The sequence below is a fragment of the Typopeltis vanoorti genome, chromosome 13 (genome assembly GCF_054136105.1).
Source record: "Typopeltis vanoorti isolate ZY-2024b chromosome 13, IOZ_Tvanoo_1.0, whole genome shotgun sequence".
NCBI lineage: Eukaryota > Metazoa > Arthropoda > Arachnida > Uropygi > Thelyphonidae > Typopeltis > Typopeltis vanoorti.
Genome location: NC_143561.1, coordinates 108,418,723 through 108,431,967, shown reverse-complemented (window position 1 = coordinate 108,431,967; position 13,245 = coordinate 108,418,723).

Below are 13,245 nucleotides of genomic sequence, written 5' to 3'. Positions count from 1 at the left end.
TGAGATAGACTTCCTTCAATAACTTTCTCTCTCTCTCTCTCTCTCTCTCTCTCTCTCTCTCTTTCTCTCTCACACACACACAATGCCTTTTTTTGTAGATAATTTCATTGGCGCTGTTCTACTGATCATGGCAACTATTATTCTATAATAAATTTAGTTTAATCCTTTATCCAAGTGTGAGCAAACAAAGTTTGCGTCTGAGAATATCTTCAGGACAGAATATGGTGTTGTACTACCTTACCGGGGTAGGTAGTACAACACCAGGCAACTCGTAGCAAAGGTGGGGCAAGCTACCCACACTCCTATCCCAGTATCTCACATCTCTCCAATGAGGCAAAACACATGTCCTTGCATATATGTATAATGTTATGCATTAAGGGATTGGCCACCAACCCAGACTAGTTTCGACCTTCATTGACGTCTCTTCGGTGGGAGCCTGGCCCAGAGTTGGAGATACCGGGCAGAAGCAATAGTGAGGTCATCTTTACCCATAGGAGTTGCCAAAAGGTGTGCCACCTTTTTTTATTAAATTACTCTGGATTTAGAGAAAGATGTTGAAAGTTTATTTTTCACTTGGTTAGACTATAATAACTGAAGACACCCACTGGTGTTGTACTAACTACCACGGTAAGGTAGAACAGCACCATATTTAGCCCTGACGAGATTTTCAGGCGCAAACTTTGTTTGCTCACACTTGGATAAACGATTAAACTAAATTTATTATCGTCTAACCAAGTGAAAAATAAATTTTCAGCAACTATTATTCCTTCGTTTTCTCCTAATCACGTAAGAACACCAGCAGGATCGAGTTTATCTTCTTCCTTCATTCCATCTAGGTCTATTCTTTTGAGAAGCCTTCAATATATATTTTTTCCAAATTAATAGAACGGTAGAATTGAAAAAAAAAAAAAAAAAAAAAAAGTAGAAGAAGAAAGAAACATGTCAACAAATTCCTTCTTTGTCCTTCACCACTTAATCCCCCCCCCCTACACTGCCTGTTGTGTTATCCGTTTTGTGATCTCTGGTGTACGGGATCCTTCTTCCTTTCTTTCCTTTCTTATTCCTCGCGTTATATGCTGTGCTTCGTGCAGAGTCAGCTATTTTACATGATGCGATTTAAGTGATTCCAACGGGCTTGTCCCAGAGCCTGACGTTGGAGAGAAATGTATTTATATTTGTAGATTGTGTGTGCGTTCACGGGGCCGGTTTGCCTGTTTTCAGAGATGAAAAAAAACAAATTTCCTGATAAACCATCTACATCTATATGAGATTGGCTAACTCACATTGAGTCGAAAGAGACCAGGTAAAGGTTCCTCACGTCATGGACGGGAATGCAACGCAGGTCTTTTCTGTTTTATACTGATTAAGCTAAGTAGGCGTCCACTAGTGTACGGGGTCAATAAAAATAAATATGGGATGCGTAATGTTGAAAACCCTCTACATCTGTATGAAACCAGCTAACTCACCTTTAGTCGAAAGAGACCAGGTAAAGGTTCCTCACGTCATGGACGGGAATGCAACCCAGGTCTCTTCAGGTCTATACTAATTAAGCTAACGAGGCGCCCACTAGTGTACGGGGTCAATAAAAATAAATATGGGATGCGTAAATGCAGGAGGCCTGAGGGCTCTGTTCTTTCATCCACCCTCTTTCTGTTATACGAGATGACCTATTTTAAATGACTAAAAATCCTATCCGTAGCTTTGCTGACGATAGCACCCCAACTCATCATGCTCCTCTGATAAATTATGTACTTTCCAGACGTCCTTTACATCATGATCATCTGCAACCAGAGATTAAGGCACTGGTTGCAGACGAACACTCTCTCTCCTTGGACTGACATTTACCTCCAACCTCTCTCTCTCTCTCTCTCAGCACAAACACATCAATAGCTTCCTGAGTGTCGAATAAACTAAGCATTCTTTTCCGCTCAAGAAGCTATATTACTCCAACCCAGCTACTAACCCTATATAAATCCCACATCTGAACATCCTTAGAATAGTGTACACACACATTTGGGGTGGTGCACCTAAAACCTCCTTAAAAATTCTTGATGCTGTCCAGAGGACAGTAATTCGACTCACACATGACCCTTGCTTCGCAGGTTCACATCAACCTCTATCTCACATACTCAATGTTCCAGCTCTTTTACTTTCATGGTCACTGCTCCAGTGAATTGCCAAACATGATTCCTGCACTCGCTGTTAGGCCTATTAAAACAAGAGTAGCTGCCCAACAACCCTTTATATTACAACTGCAAACTCATCGAACGTGCTTCTACTCTTCCTCATTTATTCCATCTATCTTTATCCTCTGGAACAGTCTTCCCCATGATGTATTTCCCAACAATTTCAGCCTACAGCTCTTCAAGAAGAATTTCAATAAGTTTCTTCTTTCTCAGCCCTCATCTACACCTCACACACGCACTGATGCGCTGTTGGTTCTCGTACCTCTCGTGTGTGGGATAAAGATTAAAAAAATATCAATACAAGTCCGTAATCTATAATTATAATTTTGCAGTTGTATAGTTCATTATTTTAGTTTATATCCTCGGATGGTTGCATATTTATATATTTCTCTAGATTTTAATTCATTCATACTATTAACATCTCTTAAATCTCTTTTAATTTATCTCTTCCCTGTGAGTGCGTTCGACAAATTTACTGATATTATTATTTTTTAATCTGCCTCCGCATTTAAATACGCCATTAACAGCTTCAGTATCTCATTAGTGGAAGTGACTTGGCAAGTAGGATAATCCGACTTTTTTACAACTTGCAGAATCAATGTGTCACATGTGCGATAGCCTGAGAATTGTTTTTCATTCTGATTTGTTTTTAAATAACGGGAAAAGAAACGAAGTAAAAAAAAATGCTATTTGTGATTTGCATTTAAGAATTGTTAATTTTGTATCCTTTTAATTTGGTCATTGTTGCCATTATTACATAAATTACTTCAGTGGCGCACTCAGGGATTAATTATTATTTTTTTTGAGGGGGGCGGGAGTTGAGTAGACGATTTGAGAATAGACACTACGCATTGCATACGACCTATGACTGAGCATCTGCAGTGATCGCCAATACATGAAATCCGTGATCTCCTCTGGTCTAGTTCGGGCAATCGAATTAGCGCTCTGTCCTCCGAGCACTACTTCGTTCGCCTTGTGTTCATAGCGGCCGTGATTCCTGGGAGCTATAGGATATTCCCACCTTATATGACTGCTTATTCTTAAGTAGTATAGAAATAGAAGACACGGCACAACATAAAAAAAATGAATTTTAATTCGGAAAAGATTTTGGGAAATTTTTCTAGTGTTTTTTCCTCTTTCTTTTGCCCCCCCCCCTGAGTGCTCCACTGAATTATTTAAACAGATATGCATCCTTAATTATAACATCTTACAATAACTGGTGTTTACATTGAAAGAAGCTACTTTTCATCAGAAACCACTTACGAGAATGACATTACAACCACACGAAGAATATTACGATGCAATACCCTTGACATGCTATGATATTGCCGGAAAGAGAGGCGAGGAGGGGGGTTCCTGCGGTTCGCCGTTGTCATACAGACCCAATGTTGGTTAAAAATTTTAAATCAAATTATTAAACTGACTGCCGATTATCCCCGCTACACATGAATTACAAGCGCCTTTCTCCAACTTTTTTTTTTTCTCCATCATGATTAAATGTTTGTGAAGTCAAATAATGATAATTTAAACTATCGTGGTTTTGCGAGATTTCCTCTTTTCGTCTCACTGTGAGCCTGACAGGGTTCCATTTCCAGCGACAGATTTTTAGACATTTTGCCACCCTTTTGATTTTATTTAATAAACGGCATTCTGAGGCGAAACCTCATCTCTAGCATTTTACTTGCAGCGTAAGTTTCAATTTAGTACCAGCCGTATAAAGATGAGTATCGTGTTCTACTTAAAGTTATTTCATTATTTTGATACGAGATGTCGCCACTTGACTGGACATAATTACAGTAAGATCTCTTAATATTAATTTTATTCAAAAATATTTAAAAATTGAGTAATTATATTTTCAATATTATTATTGTTTCATCAAAGGTGTTGTAAATTTGACACTAAAATAATTGGAAGCTATTTTTTTTTCACCATCTAAATACATATATTAAAGGGAGTTGTTTATTAACGACTTCTCGAAATATTCTCGAAATTTTATAAGGCACGTTTTTTTAGCTATGATAGTCAGTTCAAACTTAGCACACATTTCGCGAATGCAATTACATTCACCTACTGCTGTAAGGGGAGAAAATTTATAAATTGCTTTTAGATGTTATTACGCAATTAGACAACTTTTAATACACTTGTGCTATTTCTTTTATGCTAAACGAACATTTTACATAAGTCACAAACTGCATATACATCTTTTCTCTTTCAACCGTTATTACAAGAAGGTACTCTCTCTCTCTCTCTCTCTCTCTCCCCTCTTTCCCCCACCCCATAAACCTGTAATTTCTCCAAAGAATATGCATGTAGGCGAGTTTGAGTTTCCTGGTCTGATCTATACACTTTTATTTTATTTGTTTGTTCAACTTTACGTGCTAAATATCAGAAAATCTGACAACTCGTGAGCATGGATAGATGAGCAAAATGACTCGTTTATCACGCGAATCACATGTGATCTGCCCAACAATGGTCAACCTCTCCATCGTTAGTTCCCTTGCTGAACTGACTTTGAAAGAAGTGCTCACACGTTTCGTTTGTCGTGCCTGAATTTCAATAGTATTTCATCCATTTGAAGAATAGAGGCCTATAATTGTGTACATTTAAATTAATGAATTATTAATAGACTATTAGTGTAAATAAATAAAAAAATATATTAGCAGTGCTACGCTTGTAAAGTTGCTTGTAAGAATTTGAAGATTCGTGCTTAATTAAATTGTTAATAATAAATTTCATTAATGAGATATCGTTTTAAATAAAAAAGGGCGTGATTAATTAAGCGTGATTTGTAGATTTTTCTGCATCCTTTCTTCCTTTACTTTACATGTATTTCAATGGATAATAACCTGTCCAATTTACGCAATTTGCTGGTGAAAAATGTAAACGCCGTGGTTCCCAAGCGGCATAGCTGAACGCAATAGTGCAGTTAACAATCATCTTTAATAATTAAAATAAAATAATAATAGTATTCAAAATAATATGTATTTTGGAGTTGTTATGAAATCATTTACAAACCCACAAGATAATTATGCTAATCACGAAACGACAGCTGGAGGAACTACGATCATAAAAAAAAAAAAAAAAACCAGTGCAGCACAGGTGGCCTAGCATGCATCTGGGAATCTTCGTTGGCAAATGCAAGCTATAGCATAAAGAGGTAAACCTTCCAGATATCATCATCGCGTTTCGTATTAAAGCTACCTTACCAATACGCCCATACGAAGACCACCTAGAAACGAATCATTTATAAACGACTCGTATATAACTTTTTTTTTCTCCCCTCCAAAAAAGAGCTTCTAAACTTACATGCATTAATATTGTGAGCGAGCTAAGCTCCACATGGGAGCAACAGCTTCTAATTAGATCTACTTTTGCAGCAATAATTTTTAATATTGCTATATTTCTGAACTACGGCAAAAGCAACTAATGCTGTCAGGTCGTATCATGTCTGATAATTGCGTAGGTTATTCTGAGCGGTTTGCTTGTGTTGCAAGATTAAAAGAAAAAATTAAAAACAGAGGAAAACTCTTAAATCCCCGTATGAGACTGAATAACTCACGTTCAGCGAGAGGTCCAAATAATAATTCCTCTGGTCCTAGACGAGATTTTAACGCGCACGTTGATTCTGCTTACGGCTCAATTTATATAGCATTTAATTAATTATAGTTTAGAAATTAAAGTGTGAGGCTTCCGGTTCTGTATTACCGGACCATACAGATGATATTAGATGGTGCAAATCTTCATCAGTAATATATTTAACATGTATGACAATGAAAATTCTAAATAATTCATTCATCAAATATTCAGCAAACGTTTATCTTAGTTTTAATATTTAATGTAATAGCAAACATTTACCTTTACACCAACTTGCACAAATACCAAACGCTCTCTCTCTCTCTCCGCTTTGTTACTTCATTAGCGCCCTCTCATCAAAATTTTCAGAAATCAAAAATATCAAATATATAGCAAACAAGCGTCTGGACTCCGTTCATCGTATTAAATAGTGCAATGTTACTGTTAACGGAGATGCCGGTAGTACGGCGTACCGTTGCGTACGGTTAAAAAAAAAAAAAGCAAAAAATTTCCTGGTCATGTAATTTCCTGTTTTGGTTATCAGAATTGGCCGCCCAGATCACGTGACTTAACGCCGTTGGACTTTTTTCTTTGGGGTTTTTTGAAGTCAAAGGTTTATGCCAACAAAAATAAACGATGTAGCCAAACTATCGTCACACACACACACACGCACCTTAGCTTAATTTTAACTTTGCTTTCAAATTTCAAAACGGATCTTGTATGTATCCAATAATGTATCCATTCAGATTAAATTGTATGCCTTTATTATTATTGGTTGAAAGTGGCTAGCCTGGCTAGCCGAGTGGTCAGCGCATCTGCTCTCCACCCAAAAGGCTGCGGGTTCGAATCCGACGTGGGCATGAATATTTGTGATTGTCTTTGAAAATACTAATTTTCGTTGTCGGAGGTAGATCGCGTTGGTGTAGTTGCGGTCAGTTGGTGTATTGAGCAGCGGAGACAGACTTGTAGAGCAGGTGCCCTACCTCGATGACTCATCGAGGTTCTCCTTGTAAGATAACAACAGCTTTTGTGCAACACATAAAACTCTCTGAGCGCATTTAACAGTTCCAGGTTTAACATTTAACTAACCAATAATAATTATAATTATTATTATTATATGACACCTCCAGGGAGTCCAAAGACTCATCGAGGAAGAGCAATAACTCTACAACTCTCTGTCTCCACCAACCGAAACTACCATCATCATCTACACCAATGCCATCTACCGCCCATCACCACCACCACTAGCTTTTCACCGAGAATCATAAACATCCATGCCCACGGCGGGATTCGAACCCGCAGCATTTTGACTGTAGAGCGGATACGCTAACCCATGCGGCCAATCAGGTCGGCATTGGTCGATATTGGAGCTGGAATTATGTTTCCAGTCTACTAATTAAGTAATTTATATGCGTATACCTCTTGATCAATTCTGTATTCTTTTTGCATTTAAATCTTGACCTGGAACTGTTAAATGCGTTCAGAGAATTTTATGTGTTACACAAAAGCTGTTGTTATCTTTCAAGGAGAATCAAGTACTTTGTATATGTTTAACGACCAAATACAATCATGATGTAAAAGCTTATGGCCACTTACCTACCATCATGTTGGGCCTCCTTTGCCCGTGAATCTCCTCTGGCACTCATTTAGACACTAACTCCAATAAACGAGAAGAGGCATGCGGAGGTATTCTGGACCAACTGAATGAATAACAACCCGGTGGTGTGGTCAGATATCGAGCGAGACTCTGGCGTCGACTGGGGTATGCTACGTTCTACATGATCTCCCAAGCGATCGATGAGATACAGTCCAGTTGAATTAATAGATTAGATGAGAATACCGATTACTTCGATATGCTTTTCGAACCGTGTTTGCACAATACGAGTGTTTTCCTATGTGGTTTTGCTCGAAGAGCTCAGATATATTTGGATCCGAACTCTTCCAGGAAGATGGTCACCATGTATGGCAATACCCTGTCGAAACAATCCTCAGAGAAGAATTATCGGTCAAGGTATGTTCACTGGGGATGAGTGGACCCATCGATATCCGTCACAACAATCCCCACACCAGGATATCGCCACCAGCGACCTGTCGCTCCAAAGATGCAGTGTGGTTGGCCTGAAACAGGATAAGTGGCCATAATGATTTTATTCATTAGTATAATTGAATGGACAGCATTTGTTTAGTGATTAAAGCATCCTCAGGAGATGGAAGTTCAATCCGAGCTCCTTTATCTTCTGAGTCTTCATGATCAGGTATATGGAGCTTCGAAATAAATTTTCTTTACTGCCGAAGTCAGTAAACTGTTCTTCATCTTCATATCATATAGAGGCTGTCTGCAAGCAGAACAGCATGAGGTTTTTTTTTGTGTGTGCAATTTCTTCGAGAGAGTTGCTTCTTTCATCAGATAATGAGCATTCGTAAGTGGGCGCAGTCATATTTTTCTATGACTACGCGGGAGGTGTCGGTTGTATTGTTTGCTGGCGCAGATTTGGCAATTGCCGTTAGTAGCCGAATTGGTTACTGAAGCATTTATTTCTGGGTGAGATTGTCTTTTTGGGGAAGATATATCATCTAGTACGGATAATATATTTCATTTTTTTTGTCAATTATTAAAGCAAACACAACAATCTTGTGGATTAACTTACAGTTATCTCTAATTGATAGATGTTCTAAAGGATTGGTGATCAGGCTTTATGTATAAGTATTACTTAGTAAATTCGACTTGAATCGATTTGCTGTTATGTTGAATTATATCGATGAAACCGAAGCTATGCTATGCTATGAGGCTACCGTATTACGGCTTTGAATGTGTGTGTGTGTGTGTGTGTGTGTGTGTGTGTGTGTGTGTGTGTGTGTGTGTGTGTGTGTGTGTGTGTGTGTGTGTGTGTGTTGAGAGATGAAAAATCAGTATTTCCGGAAAAAAATAAAAATGCTGTCATCGCCGTATATGTCACCGAGACCGAAGACAGAGGGTGTTGGAATACCATCTGTGTGCGCAAAATCACATCGCATGTTTACTTCAGTAACTCTCCCATTAGAGTAAATAAATGTTCTACATCTGTGATAAATCCGAGAATATGGAATTCAGATTCCAATCCTCATCCTTCTTGTTAGCTTGGAATGTCCCCAGATACACAAGGATTCATGACATGAAATTCCTGTTGTAGTCGAGATTCAAAAAAGAAATTATGATAAAAATTCTGTGCATGTTTATATAATATTATAATATAATATAAGAAAAACTCCATTTCTGAATGTGTCGCATTAATATTTTATCCGAACATATTTCGTCAGATTGATTAAAGTAATTATTACACCTGTTGTTGCTGAATATTATTTATTACTTTTGTTTCTTGCATTTTGAAAAGTTAAAATATAATCGACTAAGTTCTATTTATGGAGCTGTTTCTACAGTTTATGCAGGATATTTGGACGAGTCGACTTTTTTCGATTTTGTTCTTCTCTATTCAGTTACCTTAATTATCAATCTATAAAATTCACTCAGTTAGCATCTTTTTTCGATCTGATTTATTTTCCGGTCACCAAGAAATGAGGGAGATTTGTAATTGGGAAAAACCATATAAGAAAGACATTTTCAGTTGATCAGTTTATTAACATTTATCAGTTTAACATAATTCAATATTTTAATTGATATAAGAATAAATGTAGGGTTATTTAACCCTAGTCCTAATAGGAAGTCTGTTTATTTATCTTTTGGCTTTTATTCACCTGACTTTCTACAACATTTGCCATCTTTGCACTCCAACCCTTTACAACACGTATAAATAACTGCACAACGACGCTTATCCCCAGATTCAGGACTACTACACGTTTCATCTTCACCTAAAAAAAATGGAAATTGTTAAGATATTTTCAGCAAATAATGTTTCATGAGACATTTATTTCTTTCAGAATCTTTCAGCTAACTGTTAATCTCAAGACTGGTTTTGAGGGGGAGGAGTATACCCGAGTTTAAGGATACTGATAATACGATTTTATTTACTGGGAAGGAAAACCACCAGATCTCACTTTCTCACTAATAAATTCTTAGGAAAACTTTAAGTATAGATTTCTGTGTATAACATACTGTACATCATGAAATAAATATTTATCATGGCCAAAGAGAAAGGGATGAGAAAAACGGTTTTCCTTCGGTTTACCGGTTTTTTGTATGAATATATAATGTTATGTTTTACACGGAGAAAAAAAAATACGTACCTCTCGCTATAAGACAGGCGCAGCACTTTTTGTTAGTAGTACATCGCCAAAACTGTCCTTTCATTTTGTCACAACGCTTTTTTTCATCGCCAGATTGTTCAGTGAGCATAACGATGCCCATGAAACAAGCCACGAAGATCTGCAACATTACAAATCGTCATTTCAGTATATGCCGGATTATGTCAAAATATGAAGCAATGAAAACGTATGACAATACTTCTATGTAACAAGATCAATCATAACATTGTATTAAGATAATTTATTTCTCAACAACCAAGAAATAAGACATATTTACTGAAAGTAATACCGAAATAAACCAAAGTTTAGCTGTTCGGTTTAAGAATTAAATTACTTCACACACTACTTCAGAATCATCACTTATTTTTCTCCAAAATCGTTCAAGTGAAATATATTTATACAAACCCTCTTGCAAGCATTCTGAAAGAAATCACCAACATGAACTCTATGTTCGCAATTCTCCTCAATTTGTAGGAGGTGGTCAAAGCACCATCAAGTACAAAAGTATAGATCTTATCACACTCTGACTGGATCATCCCAATCAGCTATGCACTGAGCAACTATTTCCAATAGTTCTAGTAATTTTTATCCTGAATGGAACTGGACAGGCATGAGGTCATGGCAGACCACATAACCCAGGCATTGCAGTGGTGAAAACCATCCAAAGCCTAGTACTGAGAAACTCTCAGTTAAAAAGTCCAAACAGTCATTATAAAATCCTCTTTTATAATTAGAAGAAATCCAGATTACTACTAGAAACTGTAACGAATTCCCATTTTGGCTTGTGTTTTCTGACTCCTGTGTACCACTTTTACGTCGCAATTTCCAGAAATATACCACTTATTTTTGATGCAGGCATATGCATTCATATACAGATTTTCATCTTTTCTGATTACCTACACACTAGTAAGATTTCAATGGGATCTCTTGTAAAACACAGTGTATCAGACCAGATACAAACATACAGTGACATGACATTTTGCATGTTCCAGCTATGCTCCACAAATTCTGACTGAGAGAATGGGATTTTTTCTTCTTCAACACCTCAGACGTATTACATATCTTGCTTGTCGTGCAAACAAAACAATTATCACATGTAATTCTGGACTTCAAGCACATGAAAGCATACACACACACACACACAACCAAGAGTATTTCTAGAATCTCCAGTACAGATATGATGAAATATAATTACTATTTTCAGCTATCTTTCATTAAAACTCTTCTATCACTTCTACGAAAACGTACAAAAATAATAGCATCTCATATCACTGAGTTGGAATGAAACCTTGTGTGAAGATTAAGCTAAAAGCTGTGTAACAGACTCTTTTTGGAATAATAACATCACAGGGAAAGAGGAAGGTTAGATTAATTCAACAAAGAACGGAACCCAACTGGTCTCATCCAGAGTGTTTTAGAAAGCAATATTAAGCTCTAAGTAAATCAGAACTCTATTATGTCTTCTATTACAAGAAACGCATATCCTTTCATTCTTTATTTCATATTTATTTTGTAATATGTATTTTGGAAGTAAATAGTTTTTTTTGTTTGCATCAATCATATGTAGCATTTATTCAACCATAAATTTTAATCAGTTACATAATAAAAAAAATCATGTTTACTATCACAATTACAGCTTCAGTAGCATGCTTTTCAAGTAGATTATCATCTAAAATCTGGAAGGATGGATCTATTTCCTCAGGAACATATTTGGGGATTCTAGATGCAGCTGTTTTTATAACAGCCACTTATGGATGTGAGAATTGGACCCTAAAGAAATCTGATAGGTAAAGGATACTTGCTTTTGAGATTTTATTAGAGAATTCTTGACGATATCATATACTGAAAAAAGAAGAAATGCATGGGTGCTAGAAAGGATCAATAGAACGTTAAGGATGTTGTCAGAAGAAAGTTGAAATACTTTGGACACATTGACTGGATGGAAGGAGGCTTTCATAAACAGTAATAGAAGATAAAGTTCCTGAGCAAGGGTAGACTATCAATGGGATGGATTGATGGATGGATGGAGGGACTGATTTACAGAGAGTTGGAGCCTCTAGAAAGGCATACGACAGGACCTAGAGAGGATTGGTATAGAACATCGCCAAAGAAAGGAGTGATCATACGGCATCTGCTAATGTCCAATGAATAGATGGCTGATGAAATTAAAAATTCATTTATTCTCCAGAGAAAATAAAATCTCTAGAAAAATCGCGAGGGAAAGTAGTTTAATCATCTGTTATATTGCATGATAAACATTAGAAATAGGACTTAAGTTTAAAGGATTAGGTGAAGAGGGCAAGAGACGGAATATTAGGATGGCAATGCCAGCACACAGCCTCCTTACCTTGCGTGTAACTCCTAAAGAGGAAGTTAGAATCCTGTTTATCTTATACTATCATATCTTCCCTTCAGAAAGAAAATCCGAATACAAAACCAGTGGCGGGCAGTGAAATTTTAAGTAAAGTTTTGTAACAAAACATTATAAAAGAATGAGGAATAAACTGCATAAATTGGGGCACCCGTACTATTTCCTTGTGGTATGCAGTCGAAAAGCACTCTAGAAGAGAATGAACGCTTTAAAACTCATGTAGAAATGAAAAGCACCAGGGAAAAACAGCCACGCTTAAGAATAAATTAATTATTGCTAATAAAAAGTCTCGCTAATGAACAGAAGTTAAATGATTTAAAAATTCAACATTCGAAAATTAGTAATATGTTAACGAAAGGGTTTTGTGTTACTTACGATGAACTTGGCCATGTCAAAAATCTTCTCTTCAACTCGAATCAAAATCAGGATGGACTTGTTGAACAAAGTTTATTCCGTTTTGAGGAGAATCCCATCCTTTTATAATAGAAAAACTAGAACGAATGAATTTTGTCCTCATTTTTATCTCAAAAAGACCCGAATCACGAAATGAACAAATGGAACCGGTGAACTTCATCTGGATTAAAACGTGATTGCACGTTTTTGGTTTATGTGTCTAGAATTAAATGATGTGGGCGAACGTTTGCTCTCGTTTTTATTGTAACACGTGTGTTCTTCTACGTTCTTTCGTTTGATTAGCTAACGCCGATCACAATACACAAAAGTAACTCAAACTTATAATTAGATTTTGTCATCCTCAATACAAAAATAATCCAAACCAGTTAATCAGTGACATCTGGTGTCCTACTCGAGCAGATTATTCCTCGTGTTTCAAATACTGGGTGCTCTGTATGCAGACAGAAGTACGATGAGACATCT